This window comes from Coenobita brevimanus, chromosome 75 (genome assembly GCF_032717465.1).
Source record: "Coenobita brevimanus isolate Jiangsu-jjx chromosome 75, ASM3271746v2, whole genome shotgun sequence".
Taxonomy (NCBI): Eukaryota; Metazoa; Arthropoda; class Malacostraca; order Decapoda; family Coenobitidae; genus Coenobita; species Coenobita brevimanus.
Genome location: NC_137028.1, coordinates 9,582,998 through 9,605,497, shown reverse-complemented (window position 1 = coordinate 9,605,497; position 22,500 = coordinate 9,582,998).

Below are 22,500 nucleotides of genomic sequence, written 5' to 3'. Positions count from 1 at the left end.
ACACCTTAAATTCTAAATGGGTGTCAGTCTTTAGGATTTCGTATGAATGGTTTGTTTTGTCCCCTGTTACTACTTCGAAATTTACTCACTATTATGCGTGAGAGAAATAGGTAGGTAAGAATAGAAGTAATATATCTTTAGAGAAATGTCTGAGATTAATTTTTAAGGCAGATTTAGATTCCCAGAGACGGGAACAAGTGGAGAATATTGTACTTTGTTTCACTACTGTATTTAAAGGTGGGCAGAAGAAATGGCAGATTATCCGTGTTGTTATGCTGCTCATCAGTAAAGGACTCAGAATGATAAATTTTAAAGATAAAAGTCGTAATGGTTTTGTTAAAAAAATAAGTAATGGGTATTTCTTATTTTAGTTGCATTGCTGGATTTCACAGCGGGATTAAGCATATCGCCAGAGAGTGTTCAGAGTAATACATGAATTCTCGTAAAGCGATAATAAAAAATTAAAAGCTACGACTGTGTGAGGCCATTAGCGGTATTAGCAGAGTGTCGGGGGGCGCAGAATGAACAATAAGCCTCATTTGTTCCTTGTCGAATATCCAAACAATTCTGATGGGAGGAAATGGAGGTATGGGACTATGAGATCTCCAAACGATTCTGAAGGGAGGGAGTGGAATTAGTGAAGTATTAAATATTCAGACCATCCTAAAGGGAGGGAGTGGAGTTATGGACCTCTTAGATCTCCAAGCGGTTCTAAAGGAAGGGGTAGAGTCATGGAGCCCTTCTATCACCATGCCACTGCTCTGTCACCCGGCCACACTTCCGCCACGCGCGCAGAGTATTTTTGTGTGTTCATATTCGAGGATGGTTGGGTTAATTAACTCACAAAAAAGCTCCGAACATGACTAAACGTCCCAGTACGCTTAACCACTACAACCCCGATCTGTCGACGTCTTTTGTTTGGTTCTTCCCTCCTACAGACGGTTTTATACACCTTATAATCCTTTCGAACGGGAGGGATGTATTAGAACTATGAGTAATGAAATTTTACTTTAAAGAATGTCCTCGTCTAGAAAACTCAGATGAGAGGGAAAATACTGGAGAAACCAGTTTATGGAGACAACTCGACTGGCACTGCAACTTCACAGTTCCCGGTTGAATGAAGTGAAGGCCACATGTAGCAGTATGCATATTCATTCAGAAAACATAAACACAACAGCAGTCATGGACGTACACAAAAGTGGTCTCCCAAGCATATTCATACAATGAATTCCACATCGACAGACGTAAAAAAGAGAAAGAAAAAAACTTATTAGTCTTATTCAACATAAAGACAACAGCAGACACGAATTAGGACAAAGATGTTCCGTTCATGTTCCCTTTACTCAGACGACATTTATTTTATACCTGCCTCCTCCAGACAGCTTTATCTAGCTTAAAAAGGGTCATAAGTGCTTAAAGTGACAGTTTCATAAGTGCTTAAAGTGACAGCTAAGACTACATCTAAACCCTGCAAGTAGAATAGTCGCCACCAAGCTGAATAAAGTAGACTGGAGATAGCAAGAATAATATAGTCGGACAGAAAAGGGATATATATATAACGAACATGTAATCCCAAATGGTATAGTTTAATAAGTCACCGTATTCAATAGGAAACAAAACTGACAAATATAATATAACATCGGATCGCAAGGGATATAACGAGCATATACAAACCAACAGACATAAAACCAGAGGAAGTCTCCCGTTGCCTCAAAGCAGCACAAGGAGCACACATTAGGAACTTGCCAACATGCTTAAGAAGTCATAAACCCTCGTGCAGTAAATCCCGGGGCAGATATACTAGTGGAGCCGCCAGCATGTATGTATACGTGAATACAGTAGTTGCCATTTGCATGTGGAATGAGGCAGATGGAGTTGCATTCATCAGACCGGCAAACACTGGTAAAGATGAGGGGACACACACTCACACATACGTAAACGCACATGAATACACGCAAATAAACACACACACACACACACACACACACACACACACACACACACACACACACACACACACACACACACACACACACGTAAACGCACATGAATACACGCAAATAAACACACACACACACACACACACACACACACACGAACCACTTAATAATCTGATATGCAAATTAAGTACTATAAATGTGCTCTCTCTGTCTGTCTGTCTGTCTGTTTGTCTGTCTGTCTGTCTGTCTGTCTGTCTCTCTCTCTCTCTCTCTCTCTCTCTCTCTCTCTCTCTCGTGGACTAATCACCCTCTCATTTACAGAGTCCAAACAGCAGCCATGAACTCTTAACAGTGGTCGAAATTTTGGGAATCACTTTTTTTCTCGTTCACGGGAATTTTCAATAGGGAGGAAAATGCGCAAAAAAAAAAAAAAAAAAAGAGGGGGGGGGAAGTTTTGGGCAAATGGACGAGCAAATTTCCAGCCATACGGGAGGGTGAGTTAGAAACAGACTTACGCTTAATTTTCTGTCGTAATTCCTGCTGACTTTACGGGATTTTTACGGGAAGTGGAGGTGCGAGAGAGGGACGCCTTCACGCGATGGCATCTGTATTACCCGGTGACCCCGCAGCCTGGCCATACAAACTTCCCACAACGCCCTCTCTATCCTCCGAAAAAGGAGGATTGTGGACTGCTAGAAATGTTCACGTTGAGATGAACTTGGGATCACAACTACTACAATAAGGAAGGGAGGGGGAGACCGAGGATGAGCTGGAGGTATGGAGTGGAGGTGTATATATGAGAGTGATGTGAGTTGGAGGGAAGGCAGCTTTATGGCAGTGAACGGGGTAACATGGAGGCAATTTGTTCATAGCCACCCCCTCCGTGATACGCCTGGGTATAGATAAATGGAATGACAAAAGGAAGGAAGGGCCTTGACTTCACTTTATTTGTCTTTGCCATATCCAGACGGTTTTACTCAACTGTGGAAAGCCGTTTCTTATTCAGAAAGCTATAAACGCATTTTTCTGTCAGGTCAGTTCACGGTTTTAGAAAGTGAAGACTGTGTGATTGCGTGCGTGCTTGCGTGAGTCAACCCTTCCTGTACAAAATCTCTGTCCTGTGCCGAATATAATCGTCTGGAGGTAGCAGAATCATAATACCGTCCCACGAGATTTCTGGGTCGTAATTTCGGGTCGTTGGGGTGCCTGGTCGTGAATTATATATGGGAAAGTCGTACCAAAATAAAAAAAAATCATCATTGTGAATAGGTGTTTGTGTCGCATTCCAAGTGACGTGAGATATTTCGCAACACATTTTCCATAGTGATTTATTTAGCATATTACACTTAAGCATTTTCTTGCAGGGTTGTTTATGTAGTTTGAGTATCGACAAAGCCTGCATCGGTAACACGGAAGCGGATATTAAAGGCGCATTACGGAGAATAAATCGCCAAGGAAGAGGTAACACGAATTCTTGAAAGCCACTTAGAATACCGCCTTTCATCCGAGGAAAATATGGTTCCGTGAGTTTCTTGGGTTCGTGTTCCCTAGTCAGTAACCTCTTCAGTTCAAGGATTCATTTTTTTTTTTTTTTGGCTTCCTCCAGACGATTTTATTCCGTTTAGTACGTGTCTCAAATATCTACTGGAATTAATAAGGGCGATGTTTTGCCCCCTAGGCTCTGAAGTCTCCCTTAAAAAAAAAAAAAAAAAGTTAAGTAGCAAAAGGGAAAGGGTTAAGCTCCAGCGCCGTGAATTATCTATGCTTGTGAATAATAGACTTACTTTGAAAATGATTATACGCGTGAAATCCGTAGCGAGAATATGTTGGGAAAAAATGCGTTCTCGGTGTGAAGAGGCAGTGATCCCGCGGTCATTGAACTGGACCTCCCTGAAGTATACTTGCGAATTATAGCTTGTGACTTATACCTTGCGAATTATACCTTGCGAATTATACCTTGTGAATTATACCTTCCGAATTACCGGTATACCTTGCGAATTATACAGGCGAAATTCTTAGCAGGAATAAATTATAGAGACGTGCCTTGGTATTGAAGGGATAAGAGTCGTATTATAAATGGCGTGGGAAGCTCCGTAGCACCTCTTCCTGAGCGATTTATTTTGCGGATCACACATTGGCAGTCTATGGTGTCCAACTTGTTTTAATATCGATATAGTTGACATCCGTAACATAAGTGCATAAATAAGTGTAATGACCAGAACAAGTCGCTAAAGAAGACGTTTTACGAAATATCAAAAGCCACTAAGAATATCCCTTGAGCTTCAATTATTTTTTTCTCGAGTTTCTTCCTCATTATTATTTTTTCTTTCTTTTCTTTTTCTTCCTTTTTCTTCTTCTTCATCGTGAATTATACACGTGAATTATACATGAATAATTCGCAGAAAAAAGCAACCCAAAATACGCCAGTGTAGTGAAGAGGCACATCCTACAAAAAAAGAAAAAAAAAATCCGTGTGTTTCCGCTGTCGTGTCCCCTCCGGTCATTGAGTCGTGAATTATACAGGTGAAATTCCTGGCTAAGTACCTGGATTGGGTTCACCTGAGAGTGTTGGGGGAGGGAGGGGGGAGAGAACCGTGAGGGGAAAGAGGGGAGAAGGAAATGATGATTGGGGGTATCGTCAGTTTTTTCTTTTTTTTTTTACTTCTAAGTTGCATGTTCTGAGAGAGAGAGAGAGGGGGGGTGGGCGAATGGTACTGTGAGACGCATTTCCCTTGAGGCATTGGGTAAAAAATAAGGTAAAAGGAGAAAATCGTACTCCAGAGCAAATTTACGGCGACACGCTGAAATAGAGAGAGAGAGAGAGAGAGAGAGAGAGAATGTGCTCCTGGACGCATATATCGCGATTCAGTGGGAAAAACAAGAAAAGTACTCGACGACAAACTCACGCGACATGATAGGTAAAAAAAATAATAATGCTCGTGCGCCCGTACTCTTGTCGGCTGAGGAATCTCCCTGACACCTTTTCCTGAGCGATTCATTTTGTTTATTACACCTTACTGTCCTTTTCTGCTACCTAAATCCTTCTAGTATCGCCATACCCTGCATGAATGACGTACAAAAGGATATTCAACAGCCAAATCCAAAATATAAATCGCTGAGGAATAGGTGCTAGGGAGCTTCTTAAACCGACAAGAATGCGAGCCGCGTAAGTACATCAGTGACTCCCTAGGTTAGTAAAGTGAGAGAAAAAATAAAAGCCCTTTCAGAGACATTACTACGCCTCATTGAGTCATCGATAAGAGAACGAGGGGAAATAAAAGCGAAAAAAAATATATAGTCCACATTAAAGGGGGACTCTTCGGTGGGCTGGAAAAAAAAAAAAAAGTATCCCAAGACGTATTTATAGCGATTACTTGGATTTGAAATATATATTAAATTTTTTTTTTTTCCCGGGTTAGAAAAATAAACAGAACAAAATAGATTCCTTCGGTTAGAAAAAATATATGGATAAATTAGATTCCCTGGGTTAGAAAAATATAGGAGAAAACAGATTCCCTGGGTTAGAAAAATAGAGAAAAAATAGATTCCTTAGGTCAGAGAAATACAAGAAAAAATTACCTCCCGGGGTTAGAAAAACAGAGGAAAAAATAGATTCCCTGGATTAGATAAAGAGAAGGAAAAAAATGGCTTCCCAGGGCTAAAATATGTATAGGAAAAAATAAACTCCCTGGGTTAGAAAAAAGAAAAATTTATATAATTATATCTGTAAAACGTAGTTAGGGCAAGAAGTTGGTGTTGAGGAAAATAACAATTGACAGGAAAAAAAAAAAAAGAAAAAAATAGACGGAAGAAATAAAAGTGAGGTCAGGACTCGAGCACTTTTTTACGAACCTATTACCTTGGCACTCCTCTTGAGTTAGTGGAGAGAGAGAGAGAGCGTATTCCAGACCACTTTAGTAGAGAGAGAGAGAGAGAGAGAGAGACGAACCCAGCTGACTCTAAACCACTTTAGCAGAGAGAGAATGAGAGAGACGTACCCACCTAATTCCAAACCACTTGAGAGAGAGAGAGACAGACAGACAGACAGACAGGCAGAGTAACCCCTTGAGTACGATGCCATCTTTTTCATTCTTCTCTTCCTACCGCCAGACGATTTTATTCAGCATAGATTTTCTCCAAGGAAGGGATTTACATAAAGCCGTTGTAAGCCCCTCCAGTACGAAAGGGCTAATAAATTGGTCTGGACGTGGCAAGAATAAATTGAAATCAGTGTTCCTTGTAGTCAAGGTATTAAGGAAGAAAGATATATATAAAAAAAAGTTCAAGTGACATGCGGAAACGTATTGACCAGTCCAGTGACGTTTGTGTGTGTGTGTGTGTGTGTGTGTGTGTGTGTGTGTGTGTGTGTGTGTGTGTGTGTGTGAAATCAAGCCACTCCCAAATGATTTTCTTTTTTTTAGTTAAAAGATGATCTGATATGAAGAGGTTAATGAAGGCCACATCTACTGTACCTCCTCTCGTTTCAAGTCTCTCCTAACCTGAGTAAAAAAAAACTGAAGAAACAGTAAGCTAAAATAATAATAATAATAATAATAATAATAATAATAATAATAATAGCAATAATAAGCTAAAATAAAGGCACCAGAGTGAAGAGGTAAAGGAGAGCAAAGAAATAATCCCACATCCGTTTTGAACCCCTTTAGGTCGAGCACGTCCTTTCTGTCTTTTAAGTTTTACTCGCCCTCTTGAGACGATGTTATTCAGCTTAGGAGACTTTCAACTGACGATAAGATAATGTAACGTGTACCTGAATTTAATCGTCTATACAAAAAATAAAAAAGACGATATTGTTATGAGGTTTTGTCAAGCATCGTTTATTGTCTACTTTTTAAATACAACGAAGGTCATGCAGCTTTCCATCACGTTTTTCCATATGGGCAATTTGTAAAGAGAAAGGCAGTTTATAGATTGAACTGTTCATGTGGCCAATTTATAAAAGTGAGAGATGGCATATAAATTGAAATACGTCAGTGGAGCTTCATATCGACATCCGACTATTTTTATCCGACCATATCATCATTCCATGCCATTGGTTGTTATCGTCCATCGCGCACACTATAGTCCGTCATTTTTAACCTGGTGAAACTAGGCCACGCCCTTCTCGTGAATGCTGAGCCGTGATTGGGCGAGCTTTGAAGGGTGACAAGTGGAAAAGTTTATATGACGGTGCTTATTTTTCGACACCATTTTCTTTTTCTTTTTTCTTTTTCTGTTTTGTCCTTTATTTTGCCATCAGCTTATTTATCCATTTATTTTCTTGCCCGATGGTATTCTAGATTAATGATAGGTGATTTGAAGTAGAAAATGACACAGAAGGTAAAAGATAAATTATAATTGAAGTATACAAGAGGCGTAGCATTACGTTTGATTCTCTTAGTTATATCATACAACCAGTAATCTGTAAGGGAGAAGGACATTTTTCTCCCCATATTTCCCTTAATCATTATCCCATCTCACCCCCTTTCTCCTACGGCTAATCCTGCTGTTCCCCTTCTACCTCACTTCCTCCTTACCTTTCCCCAACTCTCGCTCCCTCCCTTTCCTAGTCACCCACTGTATATAAGTGCACCATGTCTGTCTCTTTTCATCTCGGAAGAAAAGAATTCAAGTCGGGCCAAAACTGTTGTACGCTTTTGAACATAATTATCTATTCATTTCATTGAGGTAAAGGAGATAGTGAGTTGTGCCGTTCGAAGCGTAATGTTGCGGTCCTCTGAGCTTAGCTAACTTTTCAGAGTAGTGTGTAGAATTTTCATATTTGTTGACTAAAACGTGGTTTGGTTTGCATTTGTACCTGTTTACTAAACAATCATCAGGATTCAGTTTTCGGAAGTTAGGACTGAAGTGCAGAAGAAATAGTGGAAACCGTTTCTTACCCCTTCACTACAACAGGTCTTGCCTTAAGTGAATAAATCGCTTGGTGGTAGCAAACAGAGGGTTAAAGCGGAGTGCACTGATGACAGCGACTTGATACACAGCCACCACCTAAACCAGGGGGTTCTTAACCTTTTTCCGATGCCAGTTTCCGCTTAGGACAGTCCCCACCCCAGTTCAAATATCAGGGACACAGCAAATTACTGGCTTTATATATTTTACGAATAAACTGTCACAAACGCGGTCAGGCACGGTCATGGTCATTGGCACTGCTGCTGCCCTCCTTCACAGCTCGCAAATGCTGGTACAAACTCCCAACTGTTACAAAGTCTAATTCGATCCCGACCAGTAACGTGAGGAGATTCTCCTCGTTTTGAGGAAACGTTTAGATAAATGTTCTCGTCTGATTTGTTGCTGCACTGCATAAAATTTTCCCCAAGAACATACACACTTCTTCCCCAAGGAGAGTGGTAGTTTCCCCCATCAATGCTTAATTTTCTCCAAGGGGATATTTCCTCCGTCATTGCCTAAATTTTCCCCTGGGGGAAATTTTCTGCCCGGTTATCAACTTGTGACCTAAGCCCACCTCGTTGTTGCTGGAGATACGCCGTCATTGATTGAATGGAAAATGTAGGCGGTGGTGAGAGCGCCGAATGTCTAATTTATATGCTGATTCCGCGATGATAGAGTGGAGTGGAAAGGTCTAGACTGAGTGTTTGCCGGGATAAGTGGTGGAGCTGCCTGCCTACCTGCCGGCCTGTCCGGACCCTGAGTACGGACAAGCAAGCAAGGACATAAACAATTCCAGGAGGGACTGTATTGGATGGCCTCTTAACTGCAGTGGCATACAATTTATTTATGCAACCAGATTATACTATTAAGTTCCGGGGACACCTCACACCACAGGGTAGCTCGATCATAAACAACGTCGATTAGGATTTTATTAACCATTTCGCTGCGGTTTAGGGTCTTTTTACTCTTTCATTCGTGCCCTAACCAGGCTTTTTTTTTTTTCTTCAGTTTAGGGGAGACCTGAAGTAGGACCCAAAGACGTCAGATCATAAACAACTCCGACAGGAATTGTTTTTACCGCTTGGCTATTATGACTCTCTCTCTCACACACACACACACACACACACACACACACACACACACACACACACACACACACACACACACACACACACACACACTAGCAGCCTATTTTATCCATTTTAGGGGAGACTTTAGTAGGGCCGAGGGACATGTGGAGGGGTAACTTGGCCATAAACAACTCCATCAACAATTGTATTAGCCCTTTTACTGCCACCACGTTTTTTATTTTTATTTTCGTTTTCTTATTCGTTTACTTTATTCTACTGCCATACTTTATTTATTTTATTATTTTTTAAGGGGAGACCTCATGAACCAGACGGGCATAAACATCTCCAAGAGAAATATATTAGTCATTGTAGTTCCATGAGGGATTTTTCTTTCTTTTCATTTCTGTTTTCGATTTGTTATTTTTTTTTTGCCGGTCAATTTTTTTTTTTTTTTTTTTTCAACACTTAGGTAGCTTCGAGGACAAGGGCAGGGCAGCTCCGCCATAAGCAACTCCATTAGGAATCTTGTTAACCTTTTTGCTGCCATCACGACTTTTTCTTTTTCATTTTTATTTATAGTACATTCTGGCTACTATCGGGCTTTGTTGTGATTTTCTTTTCAAGGAAGAAGGAACCAAAGGCCAGAAGACATCACAGAATTAAGAGGCGAAACACGAATGTTATAAAAGATCCAAAATAGGGTGTGTGTTGCTAGAGATACTGTATTATTATTATTATTATTATTATTATTTATTTTTTTTGTGTGTGTGTCATTACCATAATATTACGTCGTTCTTGGGGGTGATCTCTCGTAGGTAAGGGGTAGAAATAGAAGCTTCCTAACATTAAAACAAGGCCAGGTAATGCTACAAATACGATGGCTGTTGTTGTTGTTGTTTACTCTTGCCAGCACCAGAGTATCTTGTTTTGCTAGGGAATTAAAAGCTAAATTCAGTACGTACACACATACACACACACACACACACACACACACACACACACACACACACACACACACACACACACAATATCAAATTAAGGTGGAGGTATGGTACATAATTTTTTCAGTGTTTATTTTTTTCATTCAGTGTTATATACAAACATCTGACCTAAACTGGAAACAGGGAGGCACAAATAGATACACTTCATTTATTATTTATTATTATTATGATGAATGAGGGAGATATGATGAGGGAAAACATGTATATAAATGATAAAAAAAAATAGGAAAAAAAACTGGTAATGGAAACATGCAAACGATAAAAAAAAAACTGGTTATGGAAACATGCAAACGATCAAATAAAACAAAAAGTAATCTGTGATACTCGTATATTAAAATGATCAAGTAGAAAAATAAATGGAGAGATATACATGATCAGATAAAATATATATAACTGGACTACGAATTATTTTGAAACGAGCGAATTATTTTGGAATGAGGGCTTGTTGGGAGGGATTGGGGAGAGGCAGCGAACTGTTCACTAAATTCTGGTGTTTGTGTATTAAATGGCAATACAGTGAATTGATTTCATTTTGATTTTACACTACCCGCTAATTAAAAGGCAATTACTGTAGTGGTATTGGCTGTGTGCGAGTGGGAGGGAGGAAAGTGGAGTGGGGAATGAGAGAGAGAGAGATGAATAGGAGTATTTGAGGGAGTGGGAGTGAGTACATTAGTGTGTGTGTGTGTGTGTGTGTGTGTGTGTGTGTGTGTGTGTGTGTGTGAAAGAGAGAGAGAGAGGAATGTTTGAGAGGGAGTGAATAAATTTGTGTGTGTGTGTGTGTGTGAGAGAGAGAGAGAGAGAGAGAGAGAGAGAGAGACAGGAACGAGACTTAAAAATCAATAAGCAATCGAGAGAAAATGAACAAGCAGGAGGCCATTTGAGTGACGAATTAATTGCTCTGTTAGTTAAAATATATGGGTGTTGAAGTGGCACTGTGTTTGTTAATGGACACTGTTATCACCTGTTTGGGGCGCTGCGGGAGTCTGTTTGTGTAGGGGGGGTGTAGGTGTAACGAGTTTGTGTGTGTGTGTGTGTGTGTGTGTGTGTGTGTGTGTAATGTAATGATAGAGGAGTTGTGAATGACGTGGGAAGGCTTGTGAATGAAATGGGGGGAGTTGTGATGGAAATAGGCGAAAATTTGTGAAGGAAGTTACGGAGGGGTTGTGAATAAAGAGACAGGTTTGTGAAAAAAGTGACAAGAGGAGGGAAATGAAGTGACAGGTTTGTTAACGAAGTGGCATAGCTTTTGAAGGAGGAGGTAGGTTTGTGAATGATGAATAACAAGGCGGCAAGAACGAATTGACAGGAGGAATGTGAATGAAATGAAGAAGTGACAAGACCTTAAACTGAAACGACAGAAAGCTTGCCAGTGAAACAACAAAAGACGTAAGTGAAACAAGCACGCCAGGAGGTATCGTCATGAAGGAACAATGGACTTCATGAGAGAGCAGTGAAGTAAGGGGGTCGGAAAATGCGAACTTTTGTAGTTAATTCCCACTAACTTCAGACATTCCCGAGTGGCGGAAAAAAAAAAAAATGCAACGTTAGCCAGAGTAAGAAGCAGATCAGTCGTCTCCTGAAGTGTAAGCTATTTTATCCGGTCTTTCTTTTTTTCTTTTTTTGTCATTACATTCTTGCCTTGAGATTAAGATTTGATTCACCTTAGACTTTTTAATGTGGAGGGGTTAGACTTAGCCTTCCATCACTGCTAGAGACCCTCCATAAAACTGAGTAAAATCGTCTGGACGTAGCGAGAATAAAGTGAAAAAAAAAAAATAAGTTCAGATGGGAGGGATCAAGGGCTAATTTTGTGACAGAAATAATAATCACGTATTTTATTCCAGTTGACGCCAAACGATATCATTCAGCCTTCAGTTTAGTGACGTATTCTTCACTATAATCCTGTTACCACCAGACGATTTAATTCAATTCTGGAAGTACCTGTAGATGTGTTAAGGTAAATTTTAGACTAATTCAAACACCCCCAGTAAAAAAAAAAAAATACTTTGAACTAAAAAAAAAAAGGAAAAAAGTATCTGGAACAAAATAAAGTAGTTTGTTCAGTAGCACGAATAAAGCTGAAAATACGTCATCGGGGGGAAGGGGTCAAGGGAAAGAGGACCCGCGGCGGGGATGGGATTAGGTTAAGAGCGCGTGAAAAAGGATTGGAAGCGATTTGTGTCAGATGTTTAAGCAAGAGGGATTGGGGGGTGGCCGCGTGGATAAGTGTGTCTGATGTAATACAGTGAGGGAGTGACTGAATGAAAGGCCGTGTTGTTTAGTTGGTGTGTGTATGTGTGGGTGGGTGTGTGTGTGTGTGTGTGTGTGTGTGTGAGAGAGAGAGAGAGAGAGAGAGAGAGAGAACACAGAAAAAGAGTAAAAAAATCCCCAATTTAATGACAGGGAATGCAAGTAGGTGAACAGAAAATCAACTATGAACACCATTAGGAAGGAAAACAAATATAGAGACTGGCAAAAAACACCCATCACTCTCCAGCCAGCCGGAGTTTACGAGACAAGAGACTGAGAGCGTGGGAGGGAGGAGAGACGGGGGGACAGGTCGATTTTTTCAGTGGGGTAGAGAATTTCCGATCACCTTTTCCATAGCGATTTATTTTTCCACGTTGCACAGTACTTCCTTGGTGCCCCTCAAGTCAAGTTTATCAAAGGTTAACTAAGTCGTTGGATAATAGATATATTACAGTTGATGTTATCGGGCTGAAGGGGTTACGTGACTACTGATGCTGGATCCTTTTGTTCTATTGGCGCGTCTTTATTGTAACTGTTATTATTATTATTATTATTTTTATTATTATTATTATTATTATTACTAACTACTACTACTACTACTACTACTGCTACGAAGATCGTATATAATGAAGTGAAATGTTAAAGCCATTACTACACCATTTTTACTCGGCATCAAATGGCCATCTCTCCACCTTGATTGCTGAGCTGTAATAATAACACTAGAATATGGTGCTAGTCATGAAGAAGTGCCATGGAAAGTGTGTAAAGCTGAGGCATAGTCTAGTCCAACCACTGAGCTACGTGAAATAAGTTGCCAAAGGAAAATCTGGGCCAAGTTAAAATGAATGGACCATAAACGCCTGTTGTTCTAAAAGTCATTCAAGAGACTTATTAAAACTTCTCGTGGGTATTAATTATAGAATGAAACGTGTCATTGTATTGAAGGGGTAAATTTGTACACGAAAAAGATGTACACAACGTGCTGGAGATTCATTAAGGAGTGCATAAAATAAATCTGCAAGGAAGATGTGTTGCGTAATATCCCAAGTCAGTGAGAATTCGGCCCGGCGTTGACTGAAATGTTAGGAAGAGAAATTATGTTAATCCGTAAGAGTGGAAAACTGTATTAAGCCGGGTTTAATAGATGTGTGTGTGTGTGTGTGTGTGTGTGTGTGTGTGTGTGTGTGTGTGTGGCGAGAACGAGGACTGATGGTAATGCCGGACGAGATATATATTTTTTCCTTAATGGACGATGAGGTTAATAGGTTTTTGTCCCAGCGGTGGCTCTCTCTCTCTCTCTCTCTCTCTCTCTCTCTCTCTCTCTCGGTTTTGACTTGCTCTTTATTAAGTTTTTATTTTTTGACAATTTTCACTTAATTAAGATTGTGTTGCCATTGCTGGTTTTGTGTGTGTGTGTGTGTGTGTGTGTGTGTGTGTGTGTGTGTGTGTGTGTTTTGGGGGGGTTGATTTTGGCGGTTTCTTTTTTATTTTGGTTTTGAGTCGTTTTCTTTTTACTTTATTTTCATTTGGTGTTGATTATTGGTTGTTATTTTAGGCTTTGATTTTGATTTTGATTTGGCTTTCACCTGGATTTGACCAGTGGTTTTTGACTGTAAATCTTGACTGTGATTTGAGGTGTTAGTTTTAGGTGCTGACTGTAGGTGTTAAAGGTGTTGGGTGTAGGTGTTAGGTGTAGGTGTTGACTCGTGGTAGTGAATGCAGGTGTGAGTATACTTGCTGGTGTTGACTGGTAAGGGTTGATGGTGCTAAGTTTCTTTCTAGTTTATGGAATTGCTTGAAGGTGCGAGAGAGAGTGAGAGAGAGAGAGAGAGAGAGAGAGAGAGAGAGAGAGAGAGAGAGAGAGAGAGAGAGAGGTACTGGAAATCCACCGACTTTGTACCGAGATCTTTTTCGCCTTCGTATGAATTACATTTTTCATATATTCTGGGGAGGAAGGAAAGAGCCAGAGAATTTTCGAGTCAAAGAATTTTCGTCTGTAATGTGCTGAAGATGTACAGTATATGCTTAAATTCTCTCTTATGCTTAAATTTCGTCTTAAGGAGCTGAAGATTTCCGGAGTTATATACTGTAGGGTGAAAAAATTGTCTTCGCTTTATTCTGAATGTATACTGAATTAAGCCTAATTTATCTTTACCCTGCTGAGGTATTATTGTATGTACTGAATTAACTCTAATATACTGAAGGTGCATGTGGGTCTTGTAGTTGCCGGTAAATCCTGTACGTGACCATTAACATCAATATTCCGGGCAGGAGGTGAGCGTGTGGGGGAGGGGAGCGATGTGGAGGTGGGGTTGGGGGAGGGTGATATGTGAGGTTGCAGGAGGGAGTGTGGGTGAGTGATGGTGTGAGTGAGAGTGGTGGGAAAGAGGGTGATGCCAAAGAAATGGGGAGGTGTTGGGAAAGAAGGAAATATGTGAGTAAAGATGCGGGAAAGTGGTGGATGTGGGGGCAAGAAAGCGACTAGATGATGTGGGTGATGTGCGAGAGGGTGGATGGATGAGGAGGGGTGGATGTGGAAGGATGAAGTTGGGAGGGGAGGTGTAAGAATGTGAGAAGGTAATATGTGGGCGTGTGTGGGTAGGGGCAGGGGCATGGTGGGCAGGGGTAAGGGAAGGTGGGTGTGGGATGCTGCCGAGGGTGGGTGTAGGCACGGGAGAACTTATGAGGGTGAGGGTGTGGGAGGATGGGTAGGTGAAGATGCGAAAAAGTTGAAGAAGAAAGTTGTGGGAATAATGGTTATCGGCTACACAAGAATCATAAAGACAGACAAGTAACTATTGCTAAGTGCCTGTCTTAGTCCAGAATGAGAAACGGAACAGTCGAAATTACATCCAGATCCCTAATTGTACTAATAGATGAACAGAGGCGGGGAGGAAACAAACACGAATATGTTACGAATGAAAATGACGAAGGATAGGTAAGGGACAAGGTGAAGGACAGGGGTAAGGGGGAGGGACATGGGGAAGGGAGAAGGAGTGTGGATGAGGGGGTGTCAGGGGGAAGTAGAAGCGAGGGGGAGGGTCAGGGGGAAGTAGAAGCAAGGGGGGGGGTATACCAACATATCAGTTTTACCGTCACGATATATTTGATCCTCGTCACGCACCTTAGTATTATTGTCACGCTTCTTTATTTCATGGCCAATCTCGCCATTATTACAGGTCCATTACACCCTCCATGTGTTGTATTTTCTTGAGCTGAATTATGTGATTTATAATGGTGCTTAAGAATATTGGCATTGATAATTATGTTTGTTTCGTGTGTCATATTACCTGACTGTTATCACGTTACTGCTGCAGCTCTATTATTTTTTTTATTTGGATTTTTTTCTCATGTTGAATTATATTATTAATTTTGATGCACTAAGATACAGACACATACACCCACACTTTTTGGGGAAAGAAAAAGTGTCCGAATGATGAAGATGAGTGAAGGCGATGACGACGGTGATGGTAATGATGGTTATGATGATGATGATGATAACAACCCTGTTTTTGGCGTGTGAAAGTAATGCCAGTGATACAGTAATTGGTGTGGGTTTGTGCCTCCCGTTGCACTATAAAACTATTATTAGTTATATAATTTCTACAGCAAATTTTCCTTAAGTAATTTATTATGATGCGTGAGAAATATTGCTTTGGCAGTTGAAATAGGTCCCAGGATCTTACTATTTCGTGAATATCCTATTAACGGTGCCCTGATTATTTTCTTATCAGTATTTTCTTGAACTAAATTCCTGGTGCCCATGAATGTATTACCCGTAGTGAATAGAATACCCGCGATTTGTTACATTAAAATATAATTATATAGCATGTGATAATTGAAATAGATCTGTTCGTCATATAAATTCATTTACATCATAGTACCCGATCTAAAGTATCTTTGTCAAATTTTCCGTCACAAATTTATTATCATGCGTAATAGAATCGCCTCTGATGATAATTAGTGAAGCTTCCTTTTTGTCCGAGAAAATATTAATTGCATATGATAATTGAAATGAGTCCATCGATTGGACTGGTATCCTGTTAATGTTGTCGTGGGGATTTCTGTTCCAAATAACATTACCGAATATATTGTGTTGTGTGAATATAGTGCTTGTGGAAATTGAAATAAAGATAATTTTTTTTCGGCCCTCATCATACTGTTCCTATTCAAATAAGTTCATGAATTTGTTGCCTCTGATTTGTAGAACAGGTGCTTTATCGATATTCTGTTATTGGATTGGCAGTATTTCGTCAACATATTTTCCCTAGATAATGTACTGTGATGCCTAAAAATATTGATCGTGATAATTGAAAAAGATCCATGATGACTATGATACGTGCGGGATCTTATTTATTTATTTATCTATCTATATTTTTTACAGAAGATGAACATAGGACTGGAAAACAAATTGAAATCTTATTACTGGAATGCTAAGAAGAATTTCACCCAATTTTTTCATCATATTTATGGTGATAATTAGAATAGCTCAATGTCTCACTGCTTTATTGAAATCCTGTTACTATAGTTCCAATAATTTGTTCAGTAATTTTCATGAGCAAAATTATTTGAGATGAAAATGCTGCTTTTGATAGATATATTAAATCCATTTTTGATCTGTGACAATAAACTTTAAAATACGTATTGCCTGTGGCCATAAGTTTTGTCCCCGCGTCATATTCCTTCGTCTAAATCTCATTACTCAGGCCATTATGTGTCTTGGGAAAATTTTCGTTCAGTGATTTAGGGTGGAAATCATGTCTCATATTTTAAAGACAACTCAGTTTTGATTAGTAAAAATAAAAATTACCTTTAACAATTAGTTCCGTACAATGGAAAAAAAAAAGTATCGCACACCTTACCGCCCGAATCATTGCGAAGCATGGACGAAACATTGTGATATATGGAGCTTCCTGTGTTTTTAAATGCAAATATTATCCATGGTAGTTAGTAGGACTCGAAATCGCACAAACGTTCACATTCTTTTTTTTTTCTTTTTTTTTTAAGTCACTAGGTTAATAGATTCATGTGTGTCCTACAAAACACTCTCATTTTTACATCAACCGTACCCCAGTTGTGCCATACTTTTTTTGTTGACTGTGCGTGAGGGAGGGGGAGACCGAGAAAGAGATGGAGGGATGGAGTGGAGGTATATGAGAATGGGGTGTGAGAGTTGGAGTGGGAGAGCAGCGTAATGGCAGGGGACAGGGCGACGTGGAGGCGATTTGTTTGTGGTCACCCCATACGGGGTTAAGGCGTCTGGCTATAGATAGATAGATGGACGTGATATTGCTTCATTGAAATCCTGTTACGGGAGTTTCAATAATTAATCAGCAATTTTCTCTAAGTAATTTATTTTAATGGGGGAAAATATTGACCTTATTAGAATAGGGCCACACTCAGTCTTGCTTTATTGGATTTGTATTAAGTGAAGTGGCAAGAATTTCTCTGGCATTATTTTTCCTTTACTGATTAATTGCGATACATGATTATATCGCCTGTGATAAATGGAATTAGTTATGGTTATTAGATTTGGTCCAAGGGTCGTATTGTATTATTGAGATCCTTTATTATTATTATTATTGTTATTATTTTTATTATTATTATTATTATTATTATTATTATTATTATTATTGTTTTTCATTATTGCTATTTTTGCTATTGTTATTATTATCATTATTATTATTATTATTATTATTATTATTATTATTATTATTATTTTCATCATCATCATCATCATCATAATATCACTACTACTGCTACTGCTACTACTACTGCTAATATTATTATTGTCAGTTTTTCCAGTTTATGATGATGCGTGATAATTTTTCTTATATTTAGAGTGTACCTTCGTTTTAGTGTCTGAAAAATATATATTCTCATAGATAATTAAAAATAGATTCAAGAGTTATAATGGCAAATTGAAATTGTGTTAATGGAGTCTTATGTTTTTCAAAATTTTACCATATATTATGATGCTCGAAAATTTTGACTGGGATAACTTACAGTAGTCTCTCTCTCTCTCTCTCTCTCTCTCTCTCTCTCTCTCTCTCTCTCTCTCTCTCAGCCGGATAAAATCGTCTGACAGGTAGAACTAAATACCAGAGTTCTCCTGATCATAAGGAGGTTTACAGTATTGACACTCCTATGTTCCTTTGACTCCCTCCCAGCTTAATAAAATCGTCTGGTAGGTGTTAAAATAAATCCATGTAATAAATCCCTCTATGAAATTGTATTAACTTTAGCCTGGTGTAGGTTTAGTCAGATTTTTTGCGTCAGTAATTTATGACGATGCGTGAAAATATTGCTTGTGATATTTGCGTGTGATATTTGTGTGCATTAATTCCATGTGATGTTTGAGTGTGGTAATTGCATGTGATATTTGCTTGTGACATTTGCGTGTGATATTTATGTCTAGTTATTGCGTTCGATATTTGTGTGTGATTTTAGCGTGTGATATTTGAGTGTGATAATTGCTTGTGATATTTGCGTGTGATAATTGTGTGTGATAATTGCGATAGGTGGTGCTCTACTCTCCTCTACTGAGATGCTGTTAGCAGAGTAAGGCTAATAATTAACTCTGAGTGGAGAGCGACACAACCCTTCTCTCTCTCTCTCTCTCTCTCTCTCTCACACACACACACACACACACACACACACACACACACACACACACACACACACACACACACATAAAGGTCCCTCCCTCCGTCATCTTTCTCTTGGAAAATCACATCACCTCTCACCAAATCAGCTTTGAAAGAGGCCTGGAGAGTTCTGAACACTCCTTGAACATTTTAGAAGCCCATCTTAGTTTGCTGACTCTGTGTAGGAACGTTTTACACCCCTACACAGGCTACACCTCCTACGAAAAGGGGCTGGAGGGATGGGGAGGTTTCACGTAGTTTTTATTGAGGTGGAATCAAAGTCTTTTTGTCGCGTCTTCTCCCTCCTCCTTTCTTTCTCATTTCTGTGTTTTCTTCTCTCTCTCTCTCTCTCTCTCTCTCTCTCTCAACAGGTCACCATAACACCCGGTCTCATCATACCAGATTGTCACACTAAGTCACTATCACACCTAATCATCATCACACCAAGTATCAACACCACCATCACAACAAGTCACCATCAGAATAAGATCAACATTCAACAGGCCAGTAACCCATCATATCACCAGACTAAGATCACCTCATATCACCAAGTCACTATCACATTATATCACCAGGTCAGTATTCCATTTCATCACATAAGGTCAGCACTGCATTACATCACATACACCACATCACAAAGTTAACATCACATCACCTCACTAGATCAGCAATCGTTCACAATACCTGGTCATTACACCATCTTATAGCATCAACAGGTCAGTAATCCATCACGTCACATCACCAGGTCAGCACAAAATCGCATCACCAGGTCAGCACAAAATCACATCACCAGCTCAGCAGTCCGTTCCATCATTCCTCCAAGTCAGTATCCCTTTAGATCCCCAGCCCCGTAATCCTACAAAGTCAGCAGTCCTTCGTTATGCCAGGACAGCGTGAATTAGGTGTGTGTGTGTGTGTGTGTGTGTCTGTGTGTGTGTGTGTGTGTGTGTGTGTGTGTGAGAGAGAGAGAAAGAGAGAGGGGGGTTATGTTCATAGGTATGCATGTGTTTAGGTATGTGAGTGAAAGACCAAGTACAAGGGTATCGTACTCATGTGTGTGTGTGTGTGTGTGTGTGTGTGTGTGTGTGTGTGTAGGTGAGTGGGTGGGCGGGTGGGTGTGGGGGACTAGGGGTGCAGGAGAGGGAAACGGAGGGAGATGACATGCATGAGGCAATACAAGTTGCAAGGGTCAGGGGATTGTCTGGTCATCCAAGACCAAAGCTAGGACCTTTGGTGCACACGGATTTCATACGAACATACATACATACATACACTAGACCGGGTTGTGCTCGGTCTGTCACTCCCTCGTACACTTTCAGAATTATGTAAATTTTAACTCACTTCCTCTCTTGTACCCACACATAAATACATACACGCGCATACAAACATACATACATATATACAGAGAGAGAGAGAGAGAGAGAGAGAGAGTGAGAGAGATTTCACCTGATCTGAACACGATACTAATTAACTTTCAGTAGGGTAAGCGATGTAATATTAGCGTCATAGAGAAGCCGGAAAACAGACTGTGTAGCGTGGGTGAGAGGAGGTGTGGGTGTGTTGGTGGGAGACATGATGTATTGGAGTAAAGGATAGTGATGGATAGGCACATGTATCAAGGCAGACGTGAACAAGGAGGAATGGGATAGCAGGAGTTTGGCTAACCTGGTGATATATACCGGCGTAGGCAACAGTTGTTTACTGGAGATATAAACCGTTTGGACCCGACTTGGATCTCAGTTTTGTTATCCGTGTAAGCTTTAGTACATCATTTATTGTTTTATTCTTGGTCCTGTCAGAATATTTTATTCAGCGCAGGAGAGGCCTTAGTAGTGATGGGTTTCTTGAATGCTATACTTCATCCCTACATTTGGGAAATCTTAATGTGATGATGTTTGTATGGAGAGTGTAATTATATATATATATATATATATATATATATATATATATATATTGATGTTTTTATGGAGAGTGTAATTATATATATATATATATATATATATATATATATATATATATATATATATATACACCGGTATATGGTATACCGGTATAAATATATATGTATGTATGTATATGTGTGTATATAAGATTTCTTCGTAAAGGAAATAAGTGGCATTGTGCAAGAGCAGCAAATACTTTAAAAAATTCAGCCATGTGGGTTAAGTTAACCTCTACACTTGGATGCCGTTTTTTATTGTATTCATGCAATAACCTGTTGATATTACCCAGCTCAGGCGAGAATTTTCGAACTGGAGGGGTTTAATTACACCTTTCATTAACCCATTCAGTACGATGCGTTGCGATAGGTAAGTACAGTCGTCAGGCAGAAGCAAGACTAAAACAAAAAAAAATTGGGGGGGAAGGGAGTAAGTGGGCTTGTACACGAACTACAGATTGCTTACTCCCGAGAATTGAGTGATGTAGGTTAATGCATGGGAGAGAATTATTGGACATAGGCAGGCGAGGTGTTCTGAAGTCCATCCTTGTGAATATGAAAATGACAAAAAAGTACAAAAAAGATAATGTAGTTACTTTAAAGGGTAGGAATACACACACACACACACACACACACACACACACACACACACACACACACACACACACACACACACACACACACACACACACACACATTCCCTTCCCTTCCCACACACGCACCTATGCAGACAATGATAGAGAAATGGAGAGTGAAATGGAGGGAGAGAGAGGCAAAGATTGAGCGGAGACTGACAATCGGAGGGTCGGAGTGGAGAAAGAAGGGAAGGGAGCCGTCACACACACTGACAGGAGCGTGTGATTGATGTCGTGGTTGGCGGGGTAAATATTTAAGAGGGGAAACAGAGGCGGGTTTGTGTTGGTGGTGGTGGTGGTCTTTGCCTGGGTGTCTTCATTGTGCCTGCCGAGCCCCCATTTCACCTTATATTGTTACTTTTCCTCTTATTTCATGTGTATGTATGTGTGTGTGTGTGTGTGTGTGTGTGTGTGTGTGTGTGTGTGTGTGTTTTGGTGCATCCTGACCCCTTTTCCATTTACCTATTTTTCTCTAATGTCAAAGTTTTCATCAAGTTCGTACTCGATGTAATTAGTCAGGTCTGTCATTCACACTTTTCCGTCACTTTTATTTCCACACTTTTTTGTCGTTGTTTTTTTCTCCGTTTACTCTTCACGTTCACTCGTACAATTTTCTTCACTCTGATTCCTTATTTTTGTTTTTCACTCGCTCACTACTTTCCACACCCTTCTTCTTCCATCCTTTATCACATATTCACTCTTCTTCATCCGTATTTCATCATAAGTTGTAGTTCTCTTTTCATCCATCCGTTATTAACACATTCATTATTCACCTTCACCTTTTTACCTGCTCATTCACTCCTTTTCTTCACTCCTTTGCACACTTCCACCTTTCCTTTAATCTTCTAATCACACTTTCACACCTACCTGTCTTTCACATATTTATTCCACTTTTTTATACGTTTACTTCTCTTCATCAGCCTTTTCTCTCGTGCTTACTCCAGTCCATCACTTTTCACCCTTTCACTTAATATCCATCTCTTTTTATGCCCTCACCTCTATCAATCACTTTTCACTTTCACACTTTAATTCACGATCTTTATTCATTCACACATGCACTCTTCCCTGTCTCACTCATTCCCCCTCCCCCCTCTCTCTGTCCCCCATT